This window comes from Gorilla gorilla, chromosome 14 (genome assembly GCF_029281585.2).
Source record: "Gorilla gorilla gorilla isolate KB3781 chromosome 14, NHGRI_mGorGor1-v2.1_pri, whole genome shotgun sequence".
Lineage (NCBI taxonomy): Eukaryota > Metazoa > Chordata > Mammalia > Primates > Hominidae > Gorilla > Gorilla gorilla.
Window position 1 is genome coordinate 33,105,304 of NC_073238.2, and position 16,582 is coordinate 33,121,885.

The 16,582-nt window shown below is 39.7% G+C and overlaps 1 pseudogene; it reads left to right on the plus strand.

Annotated features, from left to right (window-relative positions):
• LOC129526211 (lysine-specific demethylase PHF2-like) overlaps window positions 1–16,582 on the plus strand; it is a 104,959-nt pseudogene that overhangs the window by 58,904 nt on the left and 29,473 nt on the right.

Genomic DNA, 16,582 nt, shown 5'->3' on the forward strand with positions numbered 1-16,582 from the left:
TTTAGTGCTCTTTCCTTTTCACTTCAGCTTGCTTTCCTCTTTAACAAAAGTCTTTCCTCTCTGATCCCTGGACCCAGAAAAGACGGGAAGGAAGAGATTGGCTGGGTGGGGGCATGTCTTAAGCAAACGAGTCCTAAATTTTACAAGAGCACAAGATAAACACAATTATTTTAACACACTCTAGCTCAGCAAAGTTCTGGGTTTAGGGTACAGAAGCTGGGGAATGAGGATATCAGTATTGGAGAGGCAGGGGTGCTTTGCAGAGATGTGTTCTCCTCTTGGACCATCTGCAGAGTTCTGGGGCATCCCTTGTGGAGCACCTCTGAGCTCTGAGCCAAATGCGCCCCCTTTTTCTTTTATCCTAACCAAGTTTCACGAGAACAGATCCTGTGGCTCCTGACTTAAAACACTATAGTAGCAAACTCTCTTTGTAGGAGTTCTGTGGACCAGAATAATCAGGCAGAACATGGAGAAAAATCTGTCAAGATGTATCTGATGTAGCCACGTACCATACCTCAGTCCCATCCTCCTTCTGCTCCCTGGCTTAGACTCCCTGAGCCCTCATCCTCCAAAGCTGGGCAAATTTTTCTCCTTCAGCAATACTGGATACACAGTTTGCATTAGACAAATCAACAATCTCATCTCAGAAGAGACCAAATAGGGGATAAGAGACCTAATGGGATTTATCAGTTACTGTCTAGGACCATACTTCCTTATTTCCTTGGGAAGTCATTGTTTCACAGAATCTGACATCTCATAGTTTTAGATTCCTTCCAACCAGGACAGCCTAGAAGATAGCAGTACAATCAGGGGAGAATTGGGCAATGTAATTATAGTATGGAAATGATATTGATCACTCAAGCAGAGTGTAGATTTTGAATCTAAAACCTTGCTCTGTCTTCCCACCCCCCATTTTCCATGGCTCCCACTTGAAGCTGTAGCCACCACACCCAGGAAACCTGGATGTAAGCTCACTCCTACTTGGAAGCTGGAAGGTGGTCAAGTCCCTGTGTAGGGTGTAATGAGGGGTGCGCCAAGGGATCAGGACCAAGTGGGGACTGAGCAGTTGGGGCTAACAGGAAGACCTGAGTTCTCAGGGGTAACCCATTGCCCTAGTTTATGACGGTAACAATTTCCCAAGTAATTCATTTCCCAAGCATGTGTATATATATATATATCTCCTAATTCTTGTTACATATTAACAAAACTATGTATATGTATATATGTATGTAGTATATATATATATATATACCTTCCTCCCATCTCCCTTCCTTTCTCTCACTCATCCTTCCTTTCTTTCATCCATTCATCTATCCATCATCCATCCATTATTACTCTTAGCATTTTCCTTCCTTTTCTCCTTCCTTCATTTGTTCCTCCCTTCCTTTCTCCTTTCCTCCCTTGCATCCTTGATTGATTTCACCCATCCATTCATCTATACATCATTCACTTATCTGTTATTAAATCTTTTCTTTCTACTTTTCTCCCACCCATCCTTGATTTCTTTCATCCACCCATCCATTCATCGATACATTGTTATTAAACCTTTCCTTCCTTCCTTCATTCCTTCCTTCCTTCTTTCCTTCCTTCCTCCCTCCCTCTCTCCCTCCTTTTCATCCATTTATTTACTGAGTACAATCTCCACATCAGACAATATGTAAGGCTTTTCAGAATACAGAGATGAATTATTTCAACTACTCATTGAGCATATGCTATGTGGAAACATACCTATACCTAGTATCCAGGTATAGAAAAACTCATTATTCATATTATTCATCAAATATCTGTGGATGACTGACAAGTTTTTTGGACTTAGTACTGCTCATCAAACCCATTTCCACTTTTACTTGAGCACACAGTAAAGCTACATTTTCCAGCCTTCCCTGCAGTGAGGTTTGACCAAGTGACTGAGTACTAGCCAAAAGAATGTGAGCAGAAGTGATGTGGGCTAGTTCTTGGCCTGGCCATAAAATATTCCTGCTTTTTCCACAACTTTCCAGCGAGGTTTCAACACCAAGGATGACCCTGGAAGGCCACTTGTTGAAACTGGCAGAGCCATCAGGAGCCTGGGTTCTCTTGAATGAACCAGTGGAGCAGAGCCCCTCCTTCCCTCCCCCATCCTCTGCTGCCCTGAACCTGCATTGCATCATCAGGTAAGTAAGGTAAACCTGCACTAATTGAGTTGAAGAAGCATGGGGGTTGTCAATTGCAACAGTGAGATAAACTCTGTACCAGGTGCAGGGGGAATGGACATTCATGCAAACCTTTTTTTGGCACCTACTATGGTCCAGGCAGCATAGTGAGTGGCCAGAATATGAGGCACAGTTCACTCATTCAAACACTTAACTCTACTAGGCTGTGGGGCTGTAGAGATAGCTTCATAACAATTAATTGGTCACTTCCACAAACGCTGATTAGGTAATTAGTATGCCCCAGTCCTGGAGTTAAACTTTGAGGACACAAAGAATAATCCATTCAAACATGGATTAAGTTTACTAGTACGTACTTGACACTGGGTTAAGTATTAGGGAATCGAAGATAAACATAACTCCTCTCCTCAAGGGGTTCACCATTTGGTGGAAGAACCACATCATGTCCTGGTGTTGCAAGTATAGAAAGTGTTCAAATAGAACTTTTCATGAGATTCCATGGCGACCCAAGAAATTATCTCTGCTTGAGGCTAAGGGAGAAGAGGAGGGAGCAGAGAAGACTGCAATGAATGGTGGTTTTAGATCTGAGCTTTGAAGGGTGATGTCAGTTTTCTAGGCAGAGAATAGGTGGAAGGGAAATCCAGGCAGAGGACACAGCATGTGCAAAGGGGGTGTGTCCTGGGATCAGTGAAGAGTTCTGTGTGTCTGGAGCTCAGGGGCAGGTGCCAAGGACAGAAGCAGGTGAACAGGGTGGCAGCCTGACTCTATGGCAGATGCTCTCTTTCTCCCTGCAGGGTTTGTGTGATTGGACTTAGCAGGGGTAAGAGGCTGAGATTAATTCCATCCTGGACTGAGGTGGGAGTAGACATTCTGTCTGATGCCTCTCCCACTGGGCAGGGACTGTTGTTCATTTTAAAAATGATACCTTAATGAGGAACCTCATGATGTCATCCTGCTAATATTATTCCCATTTTATGAATGAGCAAACTGATGAGCAGAGAGGTAAATTACTCATTCAGATGACACAGCTGTTTGACCCCAGGTTGGCACTTAAGCCTCCAAGTGAGATTGCATTTATAATGTGCTTGTGGCCCTTGCAGAATAGGAAAGGGGTTTCCAGATCAGACAATGATGCAGAGGCTCTGAAAATCTCGGGGTGATTGACTATATTTGGCAGAGGCCAAGGAGCTTCCACTTCCAAACACTAGTCAGAACTAGTTCCACCTGGCACTCGTGTATGTGTGTGTTCGTGTGCAAGTGCATGTGCCTGTATGTGTGCATGGATGTGTGTGTGTATGTGTAGTGTAGTGAGGGGTATAAAGGTGGGAGAGTCCTAGCTGAGCCAGGTATAGCCGGTGCTGTGCTAGGAAGGAATAAATCTCCCCCTGAGCCAACATTAATACAAGCTTGGCAGGTTCTGGGCAGGCCTCCAGTTGATTACGCTAATGGATGCTGGGGATAGCCGGTGCTGTGCTAGGAAGGAATAAATCTCCCCCTGAGCCAACATTAATACAAGCTTGGCAGGTTCTGGGCAGGCCTCCAGTTGATTACGCTAATGGATGCTGGGGAGGAAAAGATTAAGCTGCCAGAGTGGAGTGTGAATGCACATTACACAGCGTGACAACACACAGACCCACACGGCCACACACCAACCCACACAGCAACACACAGACCCACATACCTACACAGCCCCCCACACCCACACAGCCATACACTGACCCACATGGCCTTACCAAGGTGATCAGAGTCTGGAACACTCTCCATATAGACTGACCGCAAATTGGATTTCCTATCAACTCTTGTACTTGGAGCCACAGCTGAGGGTATTTGAAGAACACACTTGTTGGGGGCTCACAAAGCCATTTCCCTAATTTGGGGCAGCCCAATCTGTAGAGTTATAAATTGTTGCTTTTTACAAGGTTACTTCGCTGGATGGGTGTTTTGCAGCTTTGAAAATCAGATTTATTCCTAACAGAGCTTTCCTCTGGGGCTGTTGTTCCATTACTGTTTTTATTATCTATTTATATGGGTGTGACATGGTCGGGGGAGGAGAAGGGGCCTGTGTGTGTGTGTGCATGTTTGTGTGAGACAGAGAGAGAGAGAGAGACCATGGAAGCTGGTTGACCCCGTCTAAAGCATTTGTATCAAGTCCCTTCCAGAAGTGTGTTTACATGATAGACTGTCTCAGATCCAGCAAGGCAGAGGCTGCTTTTCGGCATACATTATCAATTCCAAAATGTATAATAAATACACATTTCACAAAAGCAATATGTGCTTTAAAATATAATATGTGCAAGCAATCTTATAAATCACTGGGCTTGACACTCGTGAGCTGGAGAGGCTTCTGGGGCAATGGTGATGTTCATGTGCATGTGTTTTTAATAATGTCAACATATTAATAATCTGTTTGAAAAACAACAGCCAAAAACCCCTTCTACCTGCCAACTTTACAGTATGTATTTACCCAGAGCCTGCTGTATCCTAGACTCCCAGGCAAATAACAAGGGGGCTTCATCTCAAAAAAAAAGAAAAGAAAAGAAAGGAAGAAAGTATAAGTATGAATAAGACGTGAAAGCTCCACCCATCTCAGGATATGTTTCCCAGATGGACTTGACCAGCTGATGTCGAGACCAGCTCGGTCGGGGAGACTCTAACCCAGCTGCGTTAGAGGAATTAAAGACACATACACAAAAATACAGAGGAGCGAAGTGGGAAATCAGGGATCTCACAGCCCGCAGAGCTGAGAGCCTCGAACAGAGATTTACCCACATATTTATTAACAACAAGCCAGTCGTTAGCATTGTTTCTATAGATTTTAGATTAACTAAAAGTATCCCTTATGGGAAACAAAGGGATGGGGGGGAAATAAATGGATGGGTTGGGCTAGTTATCTGCAGCAGGAGCATGTCCTTAAGGCACAGATGGCTCATGCTATTGTTTGCGGTTTTCTGCCCTGGGTGGGCCAGGTGTTCCTTGCCCTCATTCCAGTAAACCCACAACCTTCCAGCGTGGGTGTCATGGCCATCACGAATATGTCACAGTGTTGCAGAGATTTTGTTTATGGCCAGTTTTGGGGCCAGTTTATGGCCAGATTTTGGGGGCCTGTTCCCAACAAGCTGAGGTTTCAGATGTCAAAAAGTATGCACTTTATGGTCTTCACGCAGAGGTTTCTGTAATAATATTCATGAGGCAGAGCCACAGACTGCAAGAGAGGGGAGGGCTTCCTCAGATCCCCCATGCTGACACACCCCATGGAGCCTCATGCTGTCATGGTGTGTTAAGGCCTAAATGTCAACCTAGAGTATAAATTTTCTGCCCTTTGTCAGCTGGTGATACCCTTTGGATTTTTTTCATGCCCACTTTTAGTATTGAATTGTTTAACGGTACTCTCCTGGTTGTAGGTAGTAAGGGTCACAGTGGGATTTCTGACTCACAGTCACCCTCTACTGGATCCCTTAATCTCTTCAAGTAGTTACATGGGCCTCATCACCTCGTAGGTACTGCCTCACAGAGCATCAATATTCTAACCCTAACCCAGGGGTTGTCTACCTCTCCTGCCACCCCACCAAAACTAGCAAAGAGAACCAGCATTTCTCAAGTGTTGCCACCAAGTTTTCAACCTAAAAATGAGACCAGTGCCCAGATGAGGTAAAGTATATTTATAAAGAAGAATTCTATTACAAAGTACATAGTGCAGCCTGGGCAACAAAGTGAGACCCCATCTCTACAAGAAGAAAAAGTTAAAAAATTAGCCAGGTGCACTGGTGCATGCCTGTAGTCTCAGCTCCTTGGGAGGTGGAGACAGGAGGCTCCCTTGAGCACAGGGGTTTGAGGTTACAGTGAGCTGATCACACCAGTACACTCCAGCCTGAGCAACAGAGACCCTGTCTTCAACACAAAACAAAAACAAAAATAACAGATACTGGAAAAAAAGAATATATGCCTATATTTAGGTGAAAGGATATTCGTTTAAAGTGTTGGTCATAATATTGAAAAAATAGAAGCAAATTAAATTCCCAAAAAGGAGAGATTCTTTAAATGACTTATGGTACATCTGTGCGGTGGAATACTATGCAACCAATGAAAAAACAAAGAAAACATTTAGAGACTTAGAAAGGGTTTCATGATACATTAGTAAGCACAAAAAGCAGTTATAAGTCAGGCCAATTTGAGAGTACTTTATATTCTCTTATGTTTGTTATTGCTATTGTGTATTACTTATGGAAGGCTGCAAAGTGCTGCATATTCAATATGAGTTTAATGTTTTAGTATATAATACATTTCATATATATTAGTTTTATATAGGTTTATATTTGGAAGAATATGTGTAGAAATGTTAACATTTGTCCTCTTGGGAGAGGGGATTCAGGATCATATTTATTTTCTTTGCCTATTTGCATTTGTTTCTGCAGTGAATAAAAACTTTTGTTCTCTTTTAAATTAGAGGGGTTTTCTTTGAGAAAGGGTCTCATTCTGTTGTCCAGGCTGGAGTGCAGTGGCACAATCATAGCTCACTGTAAACTCAAATTCCTGGGCTCAAATGAGTCTCCTGCCTCTGGCCTTTAAGTAGCTAGGACTACAGGCATGCAACACCATGCCTGGCTAGTTTTTGTTTGTTTGTTTGTTTGTTTTTACTTTTAGTAGAGACAAGGTCTCACTATGATGCCAAGGCTGGTAATAAGAATTTTAAAATGTGTTTTTAAAGTATTTTAGTGTTCTAGGAAAATAAGCTGACACTTAAATGTTTAAGTCTACCATGTGCATAAAAGAAATCAGGCAGTAGAAGAAAATACTAAGTCAGCAGGTGTCGTTACAACTTTCCTGTGATCTCTTACTCCTTTAGGGAAATTTCACTTGTGGATGTCCATGTTTTCTCATTCTCTGGGTGCCCTGTTAGTTGGTAGTCACCCCAGTAGCGGGCCTGGAGAGTTGCAAGATGAAGCTGGTATCAGATTCCAACCTTTTTGTTCTTTTATACAGACAACCAGAAATGGGTAACAGCCAGAAGAGAACAAAATGGCCCTTTCCTCTTGGTTTTGAAGTAATTGTAAGTGAAGAAAAGGGCTCATTGCATGTCCTTGGGAATGGTCATCATCCTCTTTTTTCTCTACTGGCCCACCCAGGACCTTATACCTGATTGTCATCATATCAGTAAGTGGAATGACCTCAAAAAACAATACCGGAAAGAGGATGAGAATAACATTGATAAATGCAAATCGTTGCCTGAAAGCAGGTGTCAGCAAGCTTTTACTGGAACACAGTAACACATATTAGATTACTGATTGTCTGTGGTTGCTTTTGCATGATAGCAGCAATTGAGGAATTAAGAGTTGAGCCAGGAGCTCACAAACCCCCAGTATAGACTCTCTTGATGTTTTATTATAGATCTATTTATTTGTTGTCTGACTTCTGTGTCTGAAATGTAATATCCATGAGGGCAGAAACATGGTGTCCCTAGCAGGTCTTTCCTTAGTATTAAGGATAGTGCCTGACACATGTTAGGCACTCAGTAAATCAATATTGAATGAATAAAACTGAATACAAAAATGACAAGTGAAGAACTTAATGATAACTTAAGAAAACAGAAGCCAAGGAAAGGAAGACAATTTTATGCAACTGCACCATGTTGCTAAGGAATGAAAGAACATATATATTTTTAAAGGAAATCAAAGATTATAAAACAGTGAAATGAGAAGAAAGATTTCAAAGCAAAAGAAAGAAACTGAGGGCTAAAACAAACCACCATGGAACTGACCGATAAATTAGAACAGTAATGATTGAAATATGATTAGCTAAACTAAAATTCTGATATAAAGGCTTAATTTAATCATGTTGAGTGCAGAGAATAAAAGACAAAGCAATAAGAGACCATGTAATCAGTAATGGAGGACAGTCAAAAAGTGATCAACGTAAAGACAATTGATGTTCCTGAAGTAGAGAGAACCCACCAATGAAGAAACCTGTTAAAGATAGAATAGCCAAAAGATACGAGATAACAACATTATACATAATTAGTGATAGATTCATAGAGAAACACTAACCTTAAGCTATATTCTGGTTAAATTTTTTAAGCTCGAAAACAAAGAAAAATTGTTTAGATTTCTAGGCAGAAAATGCAAATCACCAGTAAAGGATCACCGTTCTTTTAGGATGAAGATTAGATAACCTCTTGGCTTTGTGAAACCAATGTTTACTGGTGGACAAGGGAGTAAAGGCTATTTAGGACTTGGTAAAAGAAAAGCAACTGTGGAATGATGGGAAAATGCGAAAGGAAAAGTTTTTTAATTTTGCAAGAAAAGATCTGGAAAAAAACAATGCACACAAATGGACACGCACACACAATCTGCGGACTTCAGAAGTTTTCTTTAGAATTGTAATTCGTTTTTATTTTTTTTTCATGTAATGTGTCATTTTGGCATATCTTCCAGATTGCTTTGAGGTAGCTTTGTGCTGTGAGTCCAGTGGATTCTCATTTGGTTGTTCCTGAAGTTGGCTTCCCCATGTCTGGCCCCAAATCAGGCCAAGTAATCAGGTATGCTGCTTCTGCAACTCCCTGATGATGTTTATATTCTCTGATTAGTGTATTCCACAAGCCTTTTGTTGTTGTTATTTTTCTTAAACCACTTAATTAAGGTATGATTGACATCTAAAAAGTTGTACATATTCAATGTATACATCTTGATCAATTTGGGGATAAACATCCATGAAACCATCACCACCATCAAGGTTACAAACATACCTGTCACATCTCAAAGTTTCCTCCCACCCCTTTTATTATGATTATTGTTGTTTTGATAAGAGGACTTAACAGAAGATCTACCCTCTTAGCAATTTTAAGTACACAGTACACTATGGTTAGCTATAGGCACTATGATGAAACTTTGTACCCTGTAACCATCACTTTCCAATCTCCCCCTTCCCCCAGCCCCTGACAACCACCATGCTACTCTCTGCTTCACTGTTTTAGATTTCACATATATGTAAAATCATACAGTGTTTGTCTACCTGTATCTGGCTTATTTCACTTAACATAATGTCCTTTGGGTTCATCCATGTCACAAATGGCAGGGTTTCCCTTTTTTGGGGGCTGAATAATATTCCATTGTGTGTATACACCACAATTTCTTCATTCGTTCATTTATCAGTGAACACGTAGGTTGTTTCCATATGTTGGCTGCTGAGAATGCTGCAGTAAACATGAGAGTACAAATACCTCCTCAGCATACTGATTTCATTTCCTTTGGATATGTACCCAATAGTGGGATTGCTGGACCACATGGCAGTTTTATGTTTAATTTTTTGAGGAACCTGTATACTATTTTCTATAATGGCTGTAACAATTTATATTCCCACCAGTAATATACAAAGTTTTCCTTTTTTCCACTTCACCACCAACAGTTATTTTTTTTAAAAAATATGAGCCACCCTCATTGTGGATTTGATTTGCATTTCCCTGATGATTAGTGATGGTAAGCACATTTTCCTATGTCTGTCAGTCATTTGTATGTCTCCTTTGGAGAAATGTCTATTTAGGTCCTTTGCCCATTTTTTCATTCAGGTTATTTGTGGGTTTTTCTGCTGTTCAGTTGTATGAATCTTTTAGGAATTTTGGATATTAAACTCTTACCAGATAATATGGTTTGCCAATATTTTCTCCCATTCTATAGGTTATCTTTTCATTTTATTGATTGTTTACTGTGCAGAAGCATTTTAGTTTGATATAGTCCCACTTGTTTATTTTTGCTTGGTGTTGTATCCAGTATCAAGGATCTTTTCCCCTATGTTCCCTTCTAAGAGTTTTACGGTTTCAAGTCTTACATTTAAGTTTTTAATCCATTTTGAGTTGATTTTTGGGTATGGTGTACAACAGCTGTCCAGTTTCATTCTTTTGTGTGTGGATATCCAGTTTTCCCAACATCATTTATTGAAGAGACTGTCATTTTCCCACTGCGTATTCTTGGTATCCTTATTGAAATTTAGTTGACCATATATCATGGGTTAATTTCTGGGCTCTCTATTGTGTTACATTGGTCTATGTAGCTGTTTTTCACTAGCCTTTCTACCATGCATAGTTGTTACCACAGACTACAAAAACATCTTAGGTATTTTTAAATTTATTGCAGTGTCTTATTTGTGGAGCTAGTGATTGCTTCATTGGCTCTGCTGCAGGACTCTGTTCTGAGAGAAGCAGGATTAATATTTCATGCAACCTCCCTCAAGCTGCAGCTGCTATATGTCCTGATGTCTTCAGCCTGTTTTGCTTGAGAGATGGGTTCTAGTGCTTGCCAAGCTTCTAAGTACAAAGAATAATACCATTATTGAAAAGGTCCAAAACCACATGAATGAAAAGATCTGATTGCCTTTACAGTGCCATATAAGACATGAGAAATGTACAGACAAAACAATTATTCAGGGGTGGGTGCATTGGCTCATGCCTGTAATCCCAGCACTTCGGGAGGCCCAGGTGGGCGGATCACTTGGGGTCAGGAATTCGAGACCAGCCTCGTCAACATGGTGAAACCCCATCTCTGTTTAAAAATATATATATATATAAACTGGGCTGTGCACGGTGGCTCAGGCCTGTAACCCCAGCACTCTGGGAGGCTGAGAGGGCCAGATCACTTGAGGTCAGGAGTTCACAAGCAGCTTGGCCAACATGGTGAAACCATCTCTACTAAAAATACAAAAACTAGCTGGGCGCAGTGATGCATGCCTGTAATCCCAGCTACTCTGAAGGCTGAGGCAGGAGAATCCCTTGAACCTGGGAGGCAGAGGTTGCAATGAGCTGAGATAGCACCATTGCACTCCAGCCCGGGTGACAGAGTGAGACTCTGTCTCAAATAAAATAAAAATAAATAAATACATACACACATAAGTAAATAAATGAGTAGCTTGGCATGGTGGTGCTTGCCTTTAATCCCAGCTTTTCAGGGGGCTGAGGCACGAGAATTGCTTGAACCTAGGAGGCAGAGGTTGCAGTGAGTTAAGGCTGTGCCAGTGCACTCCAGCCTGGGTGACAGAGTGAGACTGTCTCAAAAAAAGAGAAGAAAAATAAGAATCACTGAGTACTGACACCTTTGAGAGTCCACTAGCAGTTTGCACTGGGTTCCTCATTACCTTTGTCTTCAAATTATTTTCTCAATATAAAAGACACAATCTTTCATTGAATGTGAGCTCATTCTTTTTTTCTTTATAACCATAAGAGTATATCACTTTCAGATCCCTAATATGTGATAAAATGTAAAAACATTTTATATTTCTGACTCCTAGTAAAATAAAATACCCAATAAGCTTATTTAAGACACATATATTCATCTTTTGGATACTTCTTAACAAAAACCTGATCACTATCTAGGAGTCAGTTTTCTGAAAACTTCTTGGAGGGAAAACCCAACATCTTGATGGGATCATTGGGGTCAAAACTTCTGTCCTTAAAATTTGTGCAGGAGGAATTATGATAACTCTAAGGTGAGTGAAAAAATCTGTAAGATGATTAGCATCATAATTTGTAAAGATTATGAAAGGAATGCATAGACAGGAAGTTGAAGATGGTAAAGGAATTAGTATTGCATTCAACTGAGAAGTATGGGGATGCCCCCACTTAGTGGTAGAATAAAACAGAAGACAGGTGACAGTTATTTGAAGGTGTCCTTTAAGAAAGCAATCACAACTTACTTACTCCACTGTTACGATCACTTTGCCAAAAACATGCATGCTGGGATGGACTCACTATTTTTTACTGAGACTATAATGCTAAAGTTGCTTAATAAGAGATTTGCTACAACAACAATAACAAAAACCTTGCTTTAACCTAGTAGAGTATCAAGATCCATATTTTTATAATTATTTCATTCAAGAAGCTTCTTCCTTGGGTTTAATCATTTACCAAATTAATGGAATAGAATAAAGTACCCAAGAATGTTCCCTTTTGGACACAGAAATTTAAAGAGACTGATATGGTTTGGATCTATGTCCCCACCAAATCTCATGTCAAATTTTAATCCCCAGTTTTCGAGGTGAGGCCTGGTGAGAGGTGATTGGGTCATGGGGGCAGATAATCCCTCCGGTAATGTCATTGCAATAGTAAGTGAATTCTTGAGAAATCTGGCTGTTTAAAAGTGTGCAGCACCTCCCCTCGCTCTCTTTCTGCTGCTCCTGACATGTAAGAGGCCTTGCTTCCCACTTTGCCTTCCGCCATGATTGGAAGCTTCCTGAGGCCTTTGCGGAAGCCAAAACCTCTCTACTTCCTGTACAGCCTGCAGAGCCATGAGCCAATTAAACCTCTTTTCTTTATAAATTGCTCAGTCTCAGGTATTTCTTTATAGCAATGCGAGAATGGACTAATATAGAGACATTTTCCTTTTCACTCTAAGCAAGGCAGATGAATTCAAAGATGAGTGAATCAGAAAATCATCAGTGATGGCTTTTCATGCTTTATTAGGCATATTGGTGACCTGCAGACAGAAATGCTTACATTGGGTGACAACTAGAAAGCGAACAAGGTCATTAGAATTCAATTTATCTATAATTTGGGGCATTATTCTCCTCTGTAAGTGGTAGCTTCTAAGAATAAACAGTATTGTCTTATACTTTTGGATTTTAATAAAGATTTCATTTACCCGGTAAGAAAGACAAATGGGAGGACACCTAGAGCTAAAATCCAGAGAGCCTGGCCCTGCTCTGGGGTTCTGGAGACACAGTGCTGCTCTCAAGAATGATTTGTCATCTTAGGCAAGGTTGGTATTCAGTAAATCCGGGTTGAGTTTCAATTCATTCCAAAAATTAAATATGTTCATTCGATAGAAAACAAGGACATTAACATGCAGTTTGTCAGTCCTGAGATTTGTCAGGATTAAAATGCTGAGATGGTGCCAACAGTGTTTTGTAAGTTAACGTAGCAAGTGTTTGTCAAGCCCTTAGCAAGTTCTTTTGAGAACATTTTTAAAAGTGTGACGCATAATTCCTCATCTTAAGAATCTTACGAGTACATTTAATGAAAATAATTCAGGATACCCAAAAATGCGTTACGTAAGTTAACCAGTTTCTCAGTCTCTATAGAATCTCTCCTTTAGAAAACTTGGCACTTTGTAAATCTCTGACCTGTTCTAATGGGCAGAAATTCCTCCTAAACCTTGGAAGGTAGAAAGGAACATGGCAGAGAATAGTTTAAAAGACGTCACAGTTTCTGAAATGGCCTTGACTTAGCCCGTATGGTGTTCGTCCCATCCCAAAAGCATCCTTTCCCCTCATGTAATTGAAGATTTCTTACATTCATGGAAAATTTGACATTTTTCTTAAGTGGTTCCCCTGTGAGAATATGAAAGTATTTTCTACCTTTGAAAAAAATAAGAAAATAACCACAGAAATATGAAAAGATTACTTCACATTTAAGACCCCAAACACCATTTCACTGTATATATTAAAACATTGTCTTCTACACTTTAAACACATATACTAAAAAATAAAATATTTTTAAAAGAACCAAAGAAATCGGGGATTATATTTATTTTCACATTGTATTGTTTTCAATATTATGAAAACCTGTACCATGTAACAATAATGTAAGAAATACAGCCACTGAGGCTGGGTGCGTTGGCTCACGCCTGTAATCCCAGCACTTTGGGAAGCCAAAATATGCTTAAACCAATAAAGGGTATCTGTCAAAAATATGTAGATCACTTGAAGCCAGGAGTTCGAGACCACCCTGGGCAAAATGACAAAACCACATCTCAAAAAAAAAACAAAAAACAAAAAAACACCAAATTAGCCAGCCATGGTGGAGCATGCCCATAACCCCAGCTACTTGGAATGCTGAGGCATGAGAATCGCTTGAGACCAGGAGGTGGGGGTTTCAGAAAGCCAAGATCGCAGCACTACATTCCAGCCTGGGTGACAGAGCTAGACTCTGTCAAAAAAAAAAAAAAAAAAAAAAAAACTGCCATTGATAGACAGTTACCCCTCCAATGCCCAATTTTCTAAATCAAACAGCACAACCAGCTAGATCAGAGAATTCATATTATACAATCTGCTGTCTAGGAAAAATGATAAGAGTTTTTAAAATTGAGCATGGACACTTCATCATCTAATAAGTTCCCGATGTCATCTTTTCCTATCCCCACTCATCACTCTTTGCCCCTAACTTTAGAGTTAGGTGTGAAGCAAAGGATATTGCCTATAGACTAATGCCCAAAAGTCTCACTATATTGCTAAGCAAAAACATATGCCAGGATACCTTCTTTTATTGGACTTCACTCTACAGCACTTTACAGATACTGCATTTTTTACAAATTGAAGATCTGTGGCAAACCTGCATCAAGCACGTGTATTGGCGCCGTTTTTTCCAACAGTATGTGCTGATTTCATGTCTCTGTGTCAGCATTTGTTAGCAATAAAGTATTTTAAATTAGGTTTTTAAACATAATGATATTGCACACTCAATAGACTGAAGTATAGTGTAAACATAACTTTTATATGCAGTGGAAAACAAAAAATTTGTGTGACTCACTTTATTGTGCTACTCACTTTATTGTGCTACTCACTTTATTGTGCTACTCACTTTATTGAGGCAGCCTGGAATCGAACTCAGAATATCTCTGAAGGAATATAGTGGAAGTCTTGGCTATGCAAGGGGATTTTAACATATTGGAGTTTCCAGATATAAAAACAAACCTCCGAAAAGTCTCCTAGTGAAAGATGACCATATGATCTTGTCCCCGAGCCCCAGTGATCATGACCACCCAAAGCTTCATTAAATGATAATTATACTTTTAGATTCTGAGAATCTCCTTTTAAAAACCTAAGAGGGAAATACACACACATGGACTGTCAAGAGGGCGTGGTAAATTGGACTCAAAAGCATCACAGGTTTCCCTATGGACCAGAAATGAAACAGAAATACAAAGTCACACGTGACACAAGCCACAGACCTGCCAGAATCTCTGTCCAGAAACAGGGAGTGGCAACTTGGAATTGGGCTACTGTGTAGTGATACAGACTAAATGTGCTCTGTAAAAGGTGGGAGATTAGTAGGCTCTGTACATCTCTGCTTGAATCCAAAGGCTAAAGTAAATTTTAGAAGAGGAAATAAAAAGTCCTGCTTGCTTACTGCCTGGAGATTCAGCTTTGTAGGGAACTACAGTTTCTGAAACCAATAAGGGGTGTCTATTAAAAATATAGAGCATACAGCATACAGAATACTTAGAGCATTCTATCAGAGTCATTTCCTTTTGATAGAGAAAATTAAGAAAATAATACTGGTAATTATTCTAACATAAATATGAAATATGTAGGAAGTTACAAGGAGGATGTAGGGAAGAGTAATGGAATACATTGTGCCTATCAGATTATCAAAATAGATTAAGAAGCAATAATAATTAAAGCAATTTGGTATTTCAAGAACTAGAGAGATGGGGAGAATCCAGAAAGAATCCAGAAATAGATGTAAACATAAAGATAGTGTATCGAGTCAGGAAGGAATAGATGACTGCCTTCATAAATAGTGTAGAACACCTGGCTAAACAGTTGGGAAAAAAATAAAGTGACATCAATAAACCTAAATAAATTCCACATGGATCAAAGACTGCAAAGTAACAAAAGCATAGAAGTTATAGAAGAGAACATTAGTGAACTTAGTATATCAAAGTGGGCAAACTTTCTAAAACAAAGATGAAGACCAGAAGCCATAAAGGAAAAGATTAGTAAGGTTGACTATGTACAAACCCATAAAGAAAACCTGAACAAATAGGAAAATAAGCAATGTAAAACATCAGTGTCCTATTAAAAGTCAACTATCAATTTGGCAAAAATGCAAGTTTGAGAACACAAATCCCTCGCAAAGAATTATACCACCATTCTTCATGGAATACAAATTTGTGGAACTTTTTGGAAGGCAATTTGGTAATAAGTATGAAATATTTAAATACATATATTCTTTTACATAGCATTTCACCTGTAGGAATTCGCAGATATGCCTCAAAAATACCACAAAATATCTACACGGAGACACTTACTAAAGCGTTATTTCTAAACAAAGGACATTAAATATCTGGCAAATGGATTGGTTTTAAAAAAAAGTATGGAATATCTTGTGATGGAATACTGTATAGCCTTTAAGAAGAGGGAGATAGGTCTTAACAAACTGGTAGAGAAACATCTCTGGGATGTATTTTCAAGTAAAAAACAGTGGAGAAGAGTGTGTTTCAGTATGAGTTCTTTGAGTAAGAAAAAGAATGGATGGATTATGTATATTATGTGTGTTTTACATATAAATTTTAATGCTGACATTACGGACGTGAGCCACCGTGCCTGGCCTAGTTTGACGTTTTTGATGAAATGTAGTGCATTTTATCCAGGACGGTGACATTTCATTGACTCGAAGGCTGCCTTTGCATTTCCCTATCTTCGCTGGATATGAGTTGGCTGGATTTGACAGT